This window comes from Salvelinus fontinalis, chromosome 15, assembly GCF_029448725.1.
Source record: "Salvelinus fontinalis isolate EN_2023a chromosome 15, ASM2944872v1, whole genome shotgun sequence".
NCBI lineage: Eukaryota > Metazoa > Chordata > Actinopteri > Salmoniformes > Salmonidae > Salvelinus > Salvelinus fontinalis.
In genome coordinates this window covers 45,956,878-45,972,787 of record NC_074679.1, presented here as the reverse complement: position 1 = coordinate 45,972,787, position 15,910 = coordinate 45,956,878, and the positions used below count along the sequence as shown (strand labels likewise).

At 42.0% G+C, this 15,910-nt stretch overlaps 1 pseudogene; it reads left to right on the top strand.

Annotated features, from left to right (window-relative positions):
* Positions 1–7,884, top strand: part of LOC129812059 (ras-related GTP-binding protein D-like) — a 40,585-nt pseudogene extending 32,701 nt beyond the window's left edge.
* Positions 7,885–15,910: the final 8,026 nt, after the last annotated feature.

Genomic DNA, 15,910 nt, shown 5'->3' with positions numbered 1-15,910 from the left:
TTCATTGGACCAGTTGATTTAACTCTCCTCCAAATACTGGCATTACTCACATGAACTGTGAACATCATTATCATGGTGTGCGTCCCAAATGGCACCCTATTCCCTATATAGTGTATATACTATGTAGGTGAAAGGGTGTCTTTTGGGATGCAGACCCATGACAAAACGGCTGGGCTATTAACATTAGAGGTTTCAGGTTTTTTCCACCTCATTTAGTTAATGACGCACTCCCCTGACCAACATATTGAAGGTCTGCGTCTTTCCCTAGTAATTACATTTGACATTTTTGTCATTTATAAGATGCTCTTATCCAGAGAGACTTACAGTCGGTGCGTTCAACTAGTAAGGGAGAACAAGCACATATCACAGTTATTGCAAGTCGGCCCTCCTTTGAAAGGGTCTTTCTCGATTGAGGTTATCCTTTTTTTCTTTTCACAAATTATGACTCCATGTGAAACCGTACATGTTTTTTTGCTTTGTTTTCCTCCCCAGTGACATGCAGTGAGAAACTATTCTTGGTTTGAAGACCTTATGTCAATGTATTCCCCCCCCCCCCAAAGCTCCTGAAAGCATGGGATTAGGTTTGAGCTTTTATTCATTTTTATAATTACCATTTGATCCGGCATCTGTTACATAGTACAGCTTTTTATCTTATGCACTAGATGGTGTTGGCAGAGGGGACACAGGTACACATGTACTTTCTCATTTTAATGCATGTAGGAATATACAGTAGATTATTTGTGCCCCTGTATCAACTCAGGGAAAGCCAGTGTGAGGGTTTGTGCTCAGTTTAATATGGATGTTTTCCGGTGTGTGGGAGAACACATATCTGTTGAGTTATGTAAGTTCTTGCACTCAAGCCATATAAAAAGGAAAAACCGAGGAGGCAAGATGCAAAAAATATACTTAATTTAATGTATGCTCGAAATGATAACAAAAGGTGCTAATGCAAAGTGCTTTTTTTTTGTTTAGCACTTTGCACTAGCAACTTGAATTTTTTCGACCATGGATTAAATTATGTATATTTTTGTTTCTTGGCCTCCTTGGTTTTTCATTTTCTTTGTTTGACGGCGAGTACCTACGTTATTCTACCTATAGGCTATCAGCTCTGACTTATAACTGCTGCTGCTACAGTATGCCATTGACTTTCTCAGTGAAAAAATCAAGATGGATGCCTTAACTGTTCTACTTGTTTTTAATTGATTGTTATCACCGATTATGCAGATGGTAGCTATTGTGAAGGTTTTTACTTGCAATGATTTTGCTATGTGGTTGCACTTATTGTTAGTTGCTCTGGATAAGAACTGTTAAGTGAGCTAAATGAGTTTAGCCATACATGTGTTCCCTTCATTCCTACAAATATTTATTTAAAAACAGTGTTTTTACAGTACCAGAACTTATTGCTTGGTCTTTGGTTAACAAAGAGAGAGATAAGATGCACTCGCTAAGTCATCATCATCTCTCCAAACTAACAAGAATAACCCCGAACCATTTTAAAGAGTAGTTCTTATTGTATGATTTGACATGATACTACAGTGAGTCTATGAGAATGAACAGTCCCTAAAAGAGAAAAGAGAAGAGAACTTGGGAAAAGGAATGGGAAATGGGCTTTATTTCGAACAGAATAAAAAAGAATTTTAAAGGTATTCAACTCTTACCCTACGAGGTTCGGAGCCTGCTGGTTTTTCTGTTCTACCTGTTAATTAATTGCACCCACCTGGTGTTCCAGGTCTAAGTTGGTCTCGGATTTAGAGGGAAAGAATGAAAAAAAGCAGTGGAACTGGCTTCGAGTTCCAGAGTTGAATATGAGGGGTCTATTGAATATTCATTGAATTGAACTGCTCCTTCAGTTCCTTGGCCGACAATGTAAAAGCACAAACAAAATACATTATTAAACCAACAACAGCAGGGTTTCCTTTATCTCTGCATTCAGTTTAATCCCAGTACTGGTATTCTTAAATTTAGGATGTGCATATCACCCTCCTTTTTTTCTTTGAATGAATTTTAGCTTAAATCTCGCTATCTCAACCTTTGTTCTCTTCTCGCTCTCATCCCCTCGTTCTCATCCCTCTCTCCCAGGCTAATGTGGGACGAGGCAGGTACACCCTATCACTCACTCGTCCCTGGTTCTCATCCCTCGCTCTCTTCCCTCTCTCATCCCCTTGTTCTTATCCCTCTCTCCCAGGCTGACGGAGGAAGAGGCAGGTCAGCCCTATGATAAAGAGTCCATGGCCATCATCCACCTGAACAACACCACCGTCATGTACCTGAAGGAGGTCACCAAGTTCCTGGCTCTGGTCTGCTTCCTCCGAGAGGAGAGCTTTGAGAGGAAAGGTAACAGAGAGTTAGGGAGGAGAGCTACGAGAAGAAAGGTGAGAGAGAGTTAGGGAGGAGAGCTACGAGAAGAAAGGTGAGAGAGAGTTAGGGAGGAGAGCTACGAGAAGAAAGGTGAGAGAGAGTTAGGGAGGAGAGCTACGAGAAGAAAGGTGAGAGAGAGTTAGGGAAGAGAGCTTCGAGAGAAAAGGTAAGAGAGTTGGGGAGGAGAGCTTCGAGAGTTAGGGAGGAGAGCTTTGAGAAGAAAGGTGAGAGAGAGTTAGGGAAGAGAGCTTCGAGAGAAAAGGTAAGAGAGTTGGGGAGGAGAGCTTCGAGAGTTAGGAAGGAGAGCTTTGAGAAGAAAGGTGAGAGAGAGTCAGTCTCTATCCCAAATGGAACCCTATTCCTTTTAAAGTGCACTGCTTTTGACCAGGGTCCAACCTGGTCCAAGAAGAACCCCTAGCCTTATAGCAGAATGTGCTGTGACTTTATAGGGATGAATTCTAACTTTGGGTATTATGTGCTTGTATTAACACAAAGTTTTATGTTACATACCTAGTTTTTAGATGTGTCGTTGGCACTACAAAAGATTTTCCAAGAAATGTCACACATATCTCCTGTTAACACCAATGCATGATTTATTCAAAAATCTGAGTTCCATCAATGCATGATTTATGCCAAGGTCCGAGTTAGCACAGCTACATGCGCATATTCAGATATCACGACGACCAGACATGACATGAATCCACAAGTGCAGTACTGAATACCTGCTGATACTAGAGCACCTGCTACTCTAAATAGCATGCTTCCAAAGGCTAACGACTAACCAGGATTGAAATATTTATAATCCAACCGCTTCTAGCGTGTTGTGTGATCTGTGATGAACACAGTGATATAGGTTACTTGATAGATGGCAGAACATAATTAATATGATGACAATGTAAAGCAAAAAGCTGTATTGTCCAGAGACTAAATACAGTATCCCTTCTTACGCTCAATTAACAGATGTACACATAATAAGTCATTTATATAAATTGCAATGGAAAGCCTATTATTCCATAGATACCTCTCTCTCTCTCTCGCTCTCTCTCGCTCTCTCTCGCTCTCTCTCTCGAAGAGAAGTGTGGTTACCTTGGCACTGATGATCAAAGGCTCTCATCTTCCTGTGAACTTGTCAAATCCTCCCGGCTTGTTAGATTGAGCCTTGGCTGTCTGCGGCAGCTAAGAGATTGGACGACAGATGACACAGCACTTGTGATAATAGGCATTCATAAGAGTGTTCTCTTTGTACAGTACATGGGAAGGCATGGCATCCAAACTATGGGAACAGTCATTTTCAAGTTGTATTTATTAGACTCGTATAGCAGTCTCGGAATCGAGAGTTTAGGAGGATGACAGCGAAGTCAGTGCATGGTTGTGTATTTCCTGTTTTTTTATTGTGTGTATTTTTATTAAACAGTATGGTCTTTGACTTTTTTTATGTGTTACATTTGAACATTTCCATTGGCATTGATTAGTCTTTCCCCCTATCCTATTTGTCAGCAGAACAAAAGCATGAAAGCTTCTTACATCTGGTACACTGTTTGTCAACGAGTCACAAAATATCCTCTTTTCCCCAAAATAACAATAAAGCCAACAATGATAAGGTTAAATTAATTCATTAACTTTAGTGGTTCTTACAACAGGTCAAATCCTACAGGTTATATTATTCAAGGTCGTATCATGCATTGTTTTCACCTGCAGTTTCAAATACTTTTACCCTCCAAAACTTTGGAAGAATGGGGGTAAAAGTTGTCTTCAAAGCATGTATGAGCCCATAGCATCTGCATACTATTCCCTTGAATTGTAAAATAATATTTCAGTCTTTATAAGCGTTTTGACACTTTCAACTCTAGACAATTACCACTCAACAATGGTATATTTAGCTTATCTTCAAATTCAGTGATATAAAATAAAAACATCTCATGTAAATAGCATTGCTCCAAACTTGCATATTTCACTATCTAAATAATTAGAGATGGCTAGGCTTTGATCATTTGACAGATACATTAAACATGTAATACCTAACTTTAAGCTAACAAGCTAATGAGACAGAAGAGATTTTTTAGTTTTTTTTTGTGTTCATTTTGTGTTTCTTGCAATTGCAATTATTATCTGATTCACAATGTAGGATATTTTCGCTCATAATTGATATTGTGAGAGCGAGATGAATTTGTCATTCTAACATTCTAATAGCTATGGTAACTCTGCTCGTCCTGTCTGAATACTGATCTCATCCTATCTTGTCTTTATCCCACAGGACTAATTGACTACAACTTTCACTGTTTTAAGAATGCTATTCAGGAGGTGTTTGATGTACGAGTGAAGGTGCAGAAAAACAGAAAGCTCCTCAGCCAGAGGAGGTGGAGCAAACAGGCCTCAATGGAGTCCTCAGCAGCCAGCACTGAACGCCGCCCCATTGGTGGCATCACATGTCAATCAACCATCTTTAAATCAACATAAGATAAAGAGCAGGTGATATGTGAAGGGCTGTGGGCTGTATGGCCCCAAACACACTCAGGTTGTACAACTGCTGTAACAACACATTTGGCACAACGTTTGTGATACAACAGAGAGGGGGGAACAAAAATTAGATATGGAGACACCAATTTTTAATAGTAAACATTTTTTGTGCAAGTGCAGGTCTTCACAAGTGTTCAACAATCACTTATGGTTGCATTTCAACCATACAAACCAGCAGATATAGAATCTTAATTTGATCACTCTTTTGTTGCTGAGAACATGATAATTCACATTTCCTGTTACAGAAAGATTATTTTCCTGCTGTAGGAAACGGGCTCAAATTAAGATCCTACATCTGTATAACTTGGGCCAGAAGTTTTTGTCGAATCATACAAGACCTGACCCGGAAATATATATATATATAATTACCACATTTGTTACAGTTGACCTGTATGTTGAGTGTCAGCCCATAGTAGGGCATGCTGAAGTTGTATCATTTTTTACAAGTAAGGGCCTGTAATGTCATTTAATATTATCACTAATAATAATACATGGTCATAGTCAAAGTAATATGGATGGGCCTTTTGAATACTGTAGAAGTAGGATGGACACTGAAATCACACTGGCTGCATCCCACATAGCACCCTAGTCCTTTTATAGTGTGTAAACCCCATAGGTCTCTGGTCAAATGTAGTTGACTATATAGGGAATTGGATGTCATTTGAGATGCAGCCATGATCTTTATGGAAGCAGTCCACCAAAGCAACAGATTGTAAGAACAGATGTTCATAAAGCTACCAGACCAGGTTCAAATACTATTTGAAATCATTTCAATCATTTCTGTGCTTGACTTACACTATATATGCAAAAGTATGTGGAAACCCCTTCAAATTAGTGGATTCAGCTATTTCAGCCACACCCATTGCTGTCAGGTGTATACAATCAAGCACACTGCCATGCAATCTCTATAGACAAACATTGGCAGTAGAATGGCCTTACTGAAGCGCACATAGACTTTCAACGTGGCACCGTCATAGGATGCCACCTTTCCAACAAGTCAGTTCCTCAAATTTCTGCCCAGCTAGAGTCTACCCCGGTTAACTGTAAGTGCTGTTATTGTGAAGTGGAAACGTCTAGGAGCAACAATGGCTCAGCTGCGAAGTGGTAGGCCACACAAGTTCACAGAACAGGACCGCCAAGTGCTGAAGCGCGTAGCGCGTAAAAGTCATCCGTCCTCTGTTGCAACACTCACTGCCGAGTTCCAAACTGCCTCTGGAAGCAACATCAGCACAAAAACTGTTCGTCCGGAGCTTCATGTAATGGGTTTCCATGGACAGGCAGCCACACACAAGCCTAAGATCACCATGCGCAATGCCAAGCGTCGGCTGGAGTTTTGTATAGCTCGCCGCCATTGGACTCTTATGTTCACCAGGGATTGTTTTATTTTACACCATTATTATTATTATTATTAATGCATCTCATATTCATGTTTTCATGGAAACCCGCGTTCTCTGGAGTGATGAATCATGCTTCTCCATCTGACAGTCCGACAGATTAATCTTGCTTTGGCGGATGCCATGCGAACACTACCTGCCCAAATACATATTGCGAACTGTAAAGTTTGCTGGAGGAAGAATAATGGGCCAGCGCTGTTTTTCATGGTTCGGGCTAGACCCCTTAGTTCCAGAAATCTTACCTCTATATTATGCAATTACATTCTAGACGATTCTGTGCTTCCAACTTGATGGCAACAGTTTGGGGAAGGCCCTTTCCTGTTTCAGTATGACAATGCCCCGATTCACAAAGCAAGGTCCATACACAAATGGTTTGACAAGATCAGTGTGTAAGAAATTGACTGGTCTCCACAGAGCCCCGCCTCAACCCTATTGAACACCTTTGGGATGAATTGGAACACCGACTGCGAGCCAGGCATAATCACCCAACATTAGTGCCTGAGCTAACTAATGCTCTTGTGGCTGAATGGAAGCCCCCACAGCAATGTTCCAACATCTATTGGAAAGCCTTCCCAGAAGAGTAGTGACTGTTATAGCAGCAAAGGGGGGACTAACTCCATATTAATGCCCATGAGTTTGGAATGAGAAGTTTGACGAGCAGATGTCCACATACCTTTGGCCAAGTAAGTCGCTCTGGATAAGAGCGTCTGCTAAATGACTTAAATGTAAATGTAAATGTAAGTAGTGTAGCTTGCCTGTTGCAATGGAACCAATAGAAAAGTTCAGTTGTGCAAGGCCCGCCCACCTGTCTCCATGCAGACTAAAGCAAACTCAAAGTATTTGAACGATATCAAATAGTATTTGAACTCAGGTCTGAAAGATAGAGAAGAGAAAGAAGAGTCTCAGAATGTCAGCTGACTGAATGTCAATAACTGTATATTTTTAAAAGGTGCTTTATTACGTTTTTCAGGCACAATGCAAAGGCAAGATCAAAGATAGCAATAAGGGTTGTTCAATATAACTGTGTACCCGTCCTTATAGCTATGTTTATCATCTGTAATATTAACTGTATATCACATTTAACTGTAACACTCCCATTCAAATAGTATGATACGATAACTTTATTGTAAATTTATATGGAAATACATTTTGTAAGGTCAGCATACAAAATACACCAATCAATACTCTATAAAACAGCAGAGTGCAATACAAAAATGCTGTATTGCATTATGTATGTATTATTATAGTGTATTGATTTTGTGTAGCCAATACAAACGTATCTCTTTCATTGCTTTATACAAGATAACATATGTCAATTATAGAAACACCAAATCTAAATGACTAGCAATTACAGTCGACAGTTTAAATCACAATTGTGGTGTCTCAAAGTTGTTCAATCACGGCATCAATACTACTATTTTAGCAATGCTAGAACGTTCTACCAACACCTTGTTGACTTTGACAAGCAATTTGCTCTTGAAGCCTGTCTGCTTTCAAAACCAATTATTTTGACCCCTACTTTTATTACTTTACTAATTTACTGAACCATTTAATTTATTTTCAAGTTCTATTTATTTATTTTGTTCATCAATAAAATACGATTTGTTTACGTTGATGTACCTCATTGTCACCTTAATCACAACCCATTAGAAAACAAAATGGATGCATTCACAACACATTTCCACATCGTGAGTGTGTGAGTGTTTTTTTTGCCTGTTTTCATCTGTTAGAACAAGCATTCTGTCATCATTATGACCGCACCATTAGGTCACTAGGGAATTACGCCATTTCAAGGTTGCACAGATCACACACACATTGTCTCACCATCCACTTGGAGCCCTATGGGAACACACACCACGCTAACCCCACAGGAGATACCTGTACATTGTGTGAGGAGGCTGTGTGCGTCGCGAGGTCAAACATGGATTGCGCAGCAGCTGCTCTTTGCTGGACAGCCACAGTGTGTTATCGTCTGCACTACAATGTGTTACATAAAACAATTTGATGTTTCAAATGATAATCCTCCACGCAGCACAGGGCCAAAATCCTTCATTCGGCTAGAGCACAACCCCAGCTGTGACCTCCGGGTTTTTCCTGTTACTTACTCACGCGCCACTCGTTGTTACAACATAGGAGACGAGAGAGACACACACAAACACAGCCACGTGATGGAGCCTAAATAACAAACAAGCAAATGTTAAATACCTCGGGTCTGCATCCTGAATGGAACCCTCTTCTCTAGGTCCTGGTCAAAAGTAGTGCACTATAAAGGGTTGCATCACCTGTAAGGAGCCTCAGACGTGTTTGTTGATGTGGGTGGGCTGGCCTCATGCCTGTCAAGTCAGTAGAGGACTGTTTGAAGAGATGCCCTGAAGTCTCTTACATAGTTGGAGAGCGTTTGCCAGCGGGTCATAGAAAGGGGGATACCCAGACATTGCCAGACAAGCAGAGGCAGAAGGGTGGACTGTGTCTGTGTGTGTAGAGATGTTTACTATGTATCCTGCTGCTGGTTGGGAGGTGTGTGTGTTGTGTGTCAGAGACTGTCAGTGTAGATCAGGTTGTTTCTAAGGCCTAGCTAGCTGTCACACACACACACACACCGTGGGGAGTTCTGCCGGGGTTCTAACTCTGAATCGACTGTGGGAGAGAGAGCGAAAGAGTAAACTGTTTACAGCAGGGTCCTCCAATAGGTTTACGCTCCAACCCCAGTTGTGACTAACGTGATTCAGCTTATCAATCGGGTAATTATTAGCATCAAGTGTGCTAGACTAGGGTTCGGCTAAAAACTACAGGTGTCACGCCCTGGCCTTACTATTCTTTGTTTTCTTTATTATTTTAGTTAGGTCAGGGTGTGACATGGGAAGTTTGTGTGTTTTGTCTAGTTTAGGGTGTGTGTATTGTTTAGGGGGTGTTGAATAGTGTATGGGGTTGTGTTCAGGAGAGAGTTCTAGGAAAGTCTATGGTTGCCTGGTTTGGTTCTCAATCAGAGACAGATGTCATTAATTGTCTCTGATTGGGAGCCATATTTAAGGCAGCCATAGGCTTTGGGTGATTGTGGGAGATTGTCTATGTGTAGTGTTTGTGTCAGCACTATCTGTATTTATAGCTTCACGGTCGTCAGTTTTGTTATTTTGTTAGTTCGTGTATAGTTGTTCGTTTCTTGTTTGTTTTCTCTCTTCTTATAATAAAGAAGATGTATTTTGCACACGCTGCGCCTTGGTCCAATCTCTCACAGCAAGACGATCGTGACAACAGGATGGTAGCTCTCCAGGAACAGGGTTGGAGGGCCCTGGTGTACAGTATACTTTGCATATGTGGCTTATTGATATATGGCAATATAATTGTGCAATATCAAACAGATGCATTCTTCTTGTAAATAGGTCTTGCATGGAAATGCTAACAATGTATGTGTTCCAAATAGCATCATATCCACTATATAGTGCTATGCAACATTTGTTGGATTAAACCTTTATTTAGTTTAGTATGGTGTAGTGATATACAGTACCAGTCAAATGTTTTTAACTCTGGCTGTGTTTTTCTGTGATTTGACGGTGACCTAACTTATTCGTTTGTGGTGCGTTCGCTGTAAAGCCTTTTTGAAATCGGACACTGTGGTGGGACTAACAAGATGTGTATCTTTAAAATGGTGTGAAATACTTGTATGCTTGAGGAATTTTAATTATGAGATTTCTGTTGTTTGAATTTGGCGCCCTGCACTTTCACTGGCTGTTGTCATATCGATCCCGTTAACGGGATTGCAGCCCTAAGAAGATATCACGAAATTGTGGAGAAAAAGGGGGTAAAATACAACGACAACAAAAATGTAGGCTGTACCAAAAGGTTCCTTATATAGTGCACTACTTTTGACCAGAGCCCTGTTCCATTCGGGACACTCTACACAAATAGATCAACAGCTGTTTCCAGTGGTTTAAAACATGCTACATGTGCCAAAGCTCAGGATTAACACACGTTCTATTTGTTACCACACGTGATACTATAAACATGTGTCAACTGAATGTGTTAATGGGTTTTTTCCTTTGGCAGAGAGAGAGAGAACAAGGAAAGTAATCAAACTGACTAACACTATCGTCAGATCGTGAAACTTTACTTTTGTACAGCTAACTTAAAGTAAACTATTAGAGGAGGTCATCAGAAGAGACTTGGAATTGTACTTACGTTTCATATTCTGGTCAGATTCAGAAGGCTTTGTGGTTCCGTTGTGGGGTAGCAACTAGCTGATAACATCTACGATATGTTTGCACCAGTGGAGACATCAAATGGAATGGCATCAAACACCTGGAAACCATGTGTTTGATGTATTTCATACCATTCCGCTGATTCCGCTCCAGTCATTACCACGAGCACGTTTTTCCCAATTAAGGTGCCGCCAACCTCCTGTGGTTTGCACAAAGAGGAGATATTGATAGTTGACTGTTGAGCCTCCTATTGCAGTAAAGGGCTCTGGTCAAAAGTGTTTTGGGTATTCAGCCAACAAGCTGTCCCTGAGAAGAGTTTGGCTTAGGTGAAATAGTGTCCTCTGTCTTGAAGAAATCTTCAGCAAGGTGCCAAAGCCAAAAACGTTTACTTCTTGCCTAGTGGTAATGCGTTGGGCCAGTAACCGAAAGGTCGAATTCCTGAGCTGACAAGGTAAAAATCTGTCGTTCTGCCCCTGAACAAGGCAGTTAACCCACTGTTCCCCGAATGCCCGCCATTGTAAATAAGAATTGGTTCTTAACTGACTTGCCTAGTTAAGTAAAATAAAAAATATTAAATACACACGTCTTATAGCGTCAAGGCCTTCTGACCAGAGTTGGGTAGGTTACTTCCTAAATGTAATCTGTTACATTTAATAGTTAGCTGTCCAAAATTGTAATCAATAATGTAAAAAAGTGGTGCTCAGATCAGTTTCTGCTATGTTACCAACCATCATATCAAAGTAAACTTGGAGTCACGCAATGATATGTTGTGTGGTCCTCTCACTAAGACTTGGGGAAAGCATGCAGTTTATTATGTTGGGGTCACATGCTATCGGAGTTATCGAAAGTTCTTAGTTCTGACTGGGAAGTTTCGCTGGAGGCTCCGGACTAGAGAACGTCGCTGGAGTCTCCGGAATGGAGACCGTCGTTGGAAGCTTCGTGCCATGGATCATCACTGGAGGCTTCTTGCCATGGATCATCCCTGGAGGCTTCGTGCCATGGATCATCACTGGAGGCTTCTTGCCATGGATCATCACTGGAGGCTTCGTGCCATGGGTCACCACTGGAGTGAGGAGACATATGGGTAGTCTGGCACGTGGAGCTGCCACAGGGCCCACCAGGCTGGGGAGACATACAGGAGGCCTGGTTCTGGTAGCAGGAACAGGAACAGGACTCACCAGGCTGGGGAGACATACAGGAGGCCTGGTTCTGGCAGCAGGCACAGGACTCACCAGGCTGGGGAGCCATACAGGAGGTTTTGTCCTTGGCAGAGGCACCGGATACACTGGGCCGTGGAGGCGCACTGGAGGTCTCGAGCTTAGAGCTGGCACAACCCGTTCTGGCTGGATGCTCAGCCTAGCCCGGCAGATGCGGGGAGCTGGGATGTAGCGCACCGGGCTGTGAACGTGCACTGGAGACACAGTGCACTCCACCGCATAACACGGTGCCAGACCAGTACGACGCTCGCCACGGTAAGCACGAGGAGTTGGCTCAGGTCTCCAACCTGACTCAGCCAATCTCCTCGTGTGCCCCCCCCCCCCAACATTTTCGGGGGGGCTGCCTCTCGGGCTTCCTTGCTAGCCGTGTTCCCTCGTAACGCTGGGCCCCTTTACTCGCTGCCTCCGCCTTCCTCAATGCTTCCACCTGCTCCCACGGCAGGCGATCCTTTCCGGCCAGGATTTCCTCCCAAGTCCAGGATCCTTTGCCGTCCAGGATGTCCTCCCATGTCCAGTCCTCCTGAAAACGATGCTCCCCCTTACCACGCTGCTTGGTCCTTTGGTGGTGGGAAGTTCTGTCACGGCCGTCGTAAGAAGTGGACCAAGGCGCAGCGTGGTGAGCGTACATTACTTCTTTATTTAAATAATGTCGCTAACAAAACAATAAACAATCCAAAACAACCGTGAAGCTTAAGGCTAAGTGCCGCAAACAAAGTTAACTTCCCACACTGAAAGGAGGGAAAAGGGCTTATATGGTTCCCAATAAGAGACAACGATAGACAGCTGCCCCTGATTGAGAACCATACCCGGCCAAAACATAGAAATACAAAATCATAGAAAACAAAAACATAGAATGCCCACCCCAAATCACACCCTGACCAAACCAAATAGAGACATAAAAAAGGCTCTCTAAGGTCAGGGCGTGACAGTATGCTATACGCGAGAGCTGTTAGCTAGAGTGAACGTGCCAATACATTGTGGGCACTTTCAATATAACGCAATAGTTTTGGTTACAAACCCATCAGTAGAGTTGAAAATTCGATGGAAACGCATTTAACTTTTATTTAATATTCACCACATGGAAATTTAACCGCAAAAGTTATTTTTATGTGCACTACATCATCACGCACAGCCTTTTATCCGCAACAAGTCAATTTGATCGAAACACATCTGTTGGGGGAAAAAAATGTATGCAAATTTTTTAATATTGCCAATTGGATAGAAATCTAGCTAGAGAGAAATATGTCAATGTATTTTTTTCTGAATTTAAAAGTAATCATCTAGTTTTTTTTTTTGTATCTGTAATCTGATTAGTTACATTTTTTTTGTAAATAGATTACATGTAACTGATTTCATGTGCTTTTTCATTACTCCCCAACCCTGCTTCTGACAGACAACTACTACTACCACACACACACACACACACACACACACACACACACACACACACACACACACACACACACACACACACACACACACACACACACACACAATACAAATCCACTATAACCCAGTCAGTGTGTTGACTGTTGAATGATTGGAACAGAACATTGAGTGTTTGTGAAGAAATATGTCTGAGTATACAGGAATGAAAATGGATCCTGTTATAATCATAATTTCTTCACAGCAGCAGATATTGAATTTCACACATCTCTCTTAATTAAAGCTGAATATAAATGCAGATTTCCTGGAATTGCAGAGGGCAATTCAAACCAAACATATTATTTTGTAATGGGGACCCTTGGAAATACTAATAAAGAAGCCCCCATTGCAGATACATCGAGTTCTTTAAGGAAAATAACACCATAGTACAAAAAAATAGTTTTTTTTGTTGGCAAGGATACCCTTAAAAATACTTGGAAAAGTCCCAGTTGCAGAAAGATAGAGAACTGCCGGGAGAATAACTGTACATGGAAAGATTTAGGACACAACGTTCAGAATGTTTCAGGTAGATATAGAAATGCATTAAACATTCAGAAGTTCTCTAGTGTCTATTCAACAAGGTAGAGAATCCCACCTGTTACGTGTTCTATGACTAGCCTGGATGCCAGTCTGTTTGATGCTCTCTATACTCCTCATGGAATTGTCATGTTTGGTGTTACAATGAGTGACAAGGAGTTGACAAAATAGCAGAAACAGATCTGTGACCAGGCTATTCTGATAATGACACCATTCCATTTTCTCTGTAATATGGTGAATGCTAAGCCCTGCTGAGTCTGGTGCCCTGTGCCCTGGCAAAGAGCCTATCCAGCTGTAGTGTCTGTTGAAGCAACACTAATAGCCCTGCCCCGGCCGGGAGAGAAGCAATTTACTGTCACGTATACTCCCTCTTCGGCCTCTAGGTCATCAGGCTGCTGATTATTCCGCACACCTGTCACCATCGTCAAGCGCACCAGCGCCTCATGACACTCACCTGGACGCCATCACTTTCTTGATTATCTTCCCTCTGTTACTCCCCTTGGTTCTTTCCTCAGGTCTTATTGACTCTGCTTTCATGTCTGTGCGTTGTTTGTGTTTCGTGTTTTGTTTATTTATTAAATTACTCACTGCCTGTACTTGCTTCCCTACTCTCAGCGCACTCGTTACATTTACCTTCAAATCACAGCCAGATAACAAGATCAATGTTTGACTATTGCCAAAATTTTCTTGGAAATAATGCCAGCACTTTAGGGGGGGGGGATCATTAGTTAGTGGCTGGCATGTTATATTATGTCATTGTTGTTTACTCACAGTCATTGTTAGGACCAGTCCTGTAGCTCTCTGTTTATATCCCAAATGGCACCCTATTCCCTAAATAATGCACCTATTTTGATCAGAACCCTATGGGCCCAGGTCAAAAGTAGTGCACTGCATTCTCTGTAGCTTTCTGGGGTTTGAAAACATTCAGTCACACCGGGGGGACCTATGTATGTGATGCACCAAGCTACCTCTAGCTAAAGGGATCCTGAGTGGCGCAGCGGTGTAAGGCACTGCATCGCAGTGTTTGAGGCGTCACTACAGACCTGGGTTCGATCCCGGTCTGTATCACAACCGGCCGTGATCGGGAGTCCCATAGAGCTGCACACAATTGCCCCAGCTTCGTCCGTGTTAGGGGAGGGTTTGGCCGCCATTGTAAATAATAATTTGTTCTTATTAACTGACATGCCTAGTTAAATATTAAATAAAAGTTAAATCAAAAAAGTTCAAAAATAAACAGCACAGCCAGGGGCGGACTAAGTGATTTGGAGACTCCAGACAGAGGCCATTATGAGCCCCCCACCTCTTAAGTGTGCGGACACTTGAGCCATGAACACAACCAGACATTATGTTTTCATCTGATTGTCAAACAAATCACTTCAAAAAGTAGATACTTTCACACGTTCCTCCAAAATAATTCCAGCATCCGAACACTGGCTGAAACTATCTCACCAGAGAAAGCATCCAAGAGAGCGAAACAGCGCCCCTCTGTCTTACAACATGTAGCGCATGTATCTGATCCTGTCTGGACAAAAACGAGTGACATACCCATTCTCTTTTTGGCCAGACAGCATCAGACACATGCGCTACACATACAGTTCCAGTCAAAAGTTTGGATACACCTACTCATTCGGGTTTTTCTTTATTTTTACTATTTTCTACATTGTAGAATAATAGTGAAGACATCAAAACTATGAAATAACACGTATAGAATCATGTAGTAACCAAATGAGTGTTAAACAAATCTAAATATATTTTATATTTGAGATTCTTCAAAGTAGCCACCTTTTGCCTTGATGACAGCTTTGCACACTCTTGGCATTCTCTCAACCAGCTTCCCCTGAAATCCTTTTCCATCAGTCTTGAAGGAGTTCCCACATATGCTGAGCACTTGTTGATTGCTTTTCCTTCACTCTGTGGTCCAACTCATCCCAAACTATTTCAATTGGGTTGAGGTAGGGTGATTGTGGAGGCCAGGTCATCTGATGAAGCACTCCATCACTCTCATTCTTGGTCAAATAGCGCTACCCAACCTGGAGGTGTGTTGGGTCATTGTCCTGTTGAAAAACAAATGATAGTCCCACAAAGCGCAAACCAGATGGGATGCAGAATGCTGTGGTAGCCATGCTGGTTAAGTGTGCCTTGAATTCTAAATAAATCACTGATAGTGTCACCAGCAAAGCACCCCCACACCATCACACCTCGTCCTCCGTGCCTCATGGTGGGAACCACACATGTGGAGATAATCCGTTCACCTACTCTGCATCTC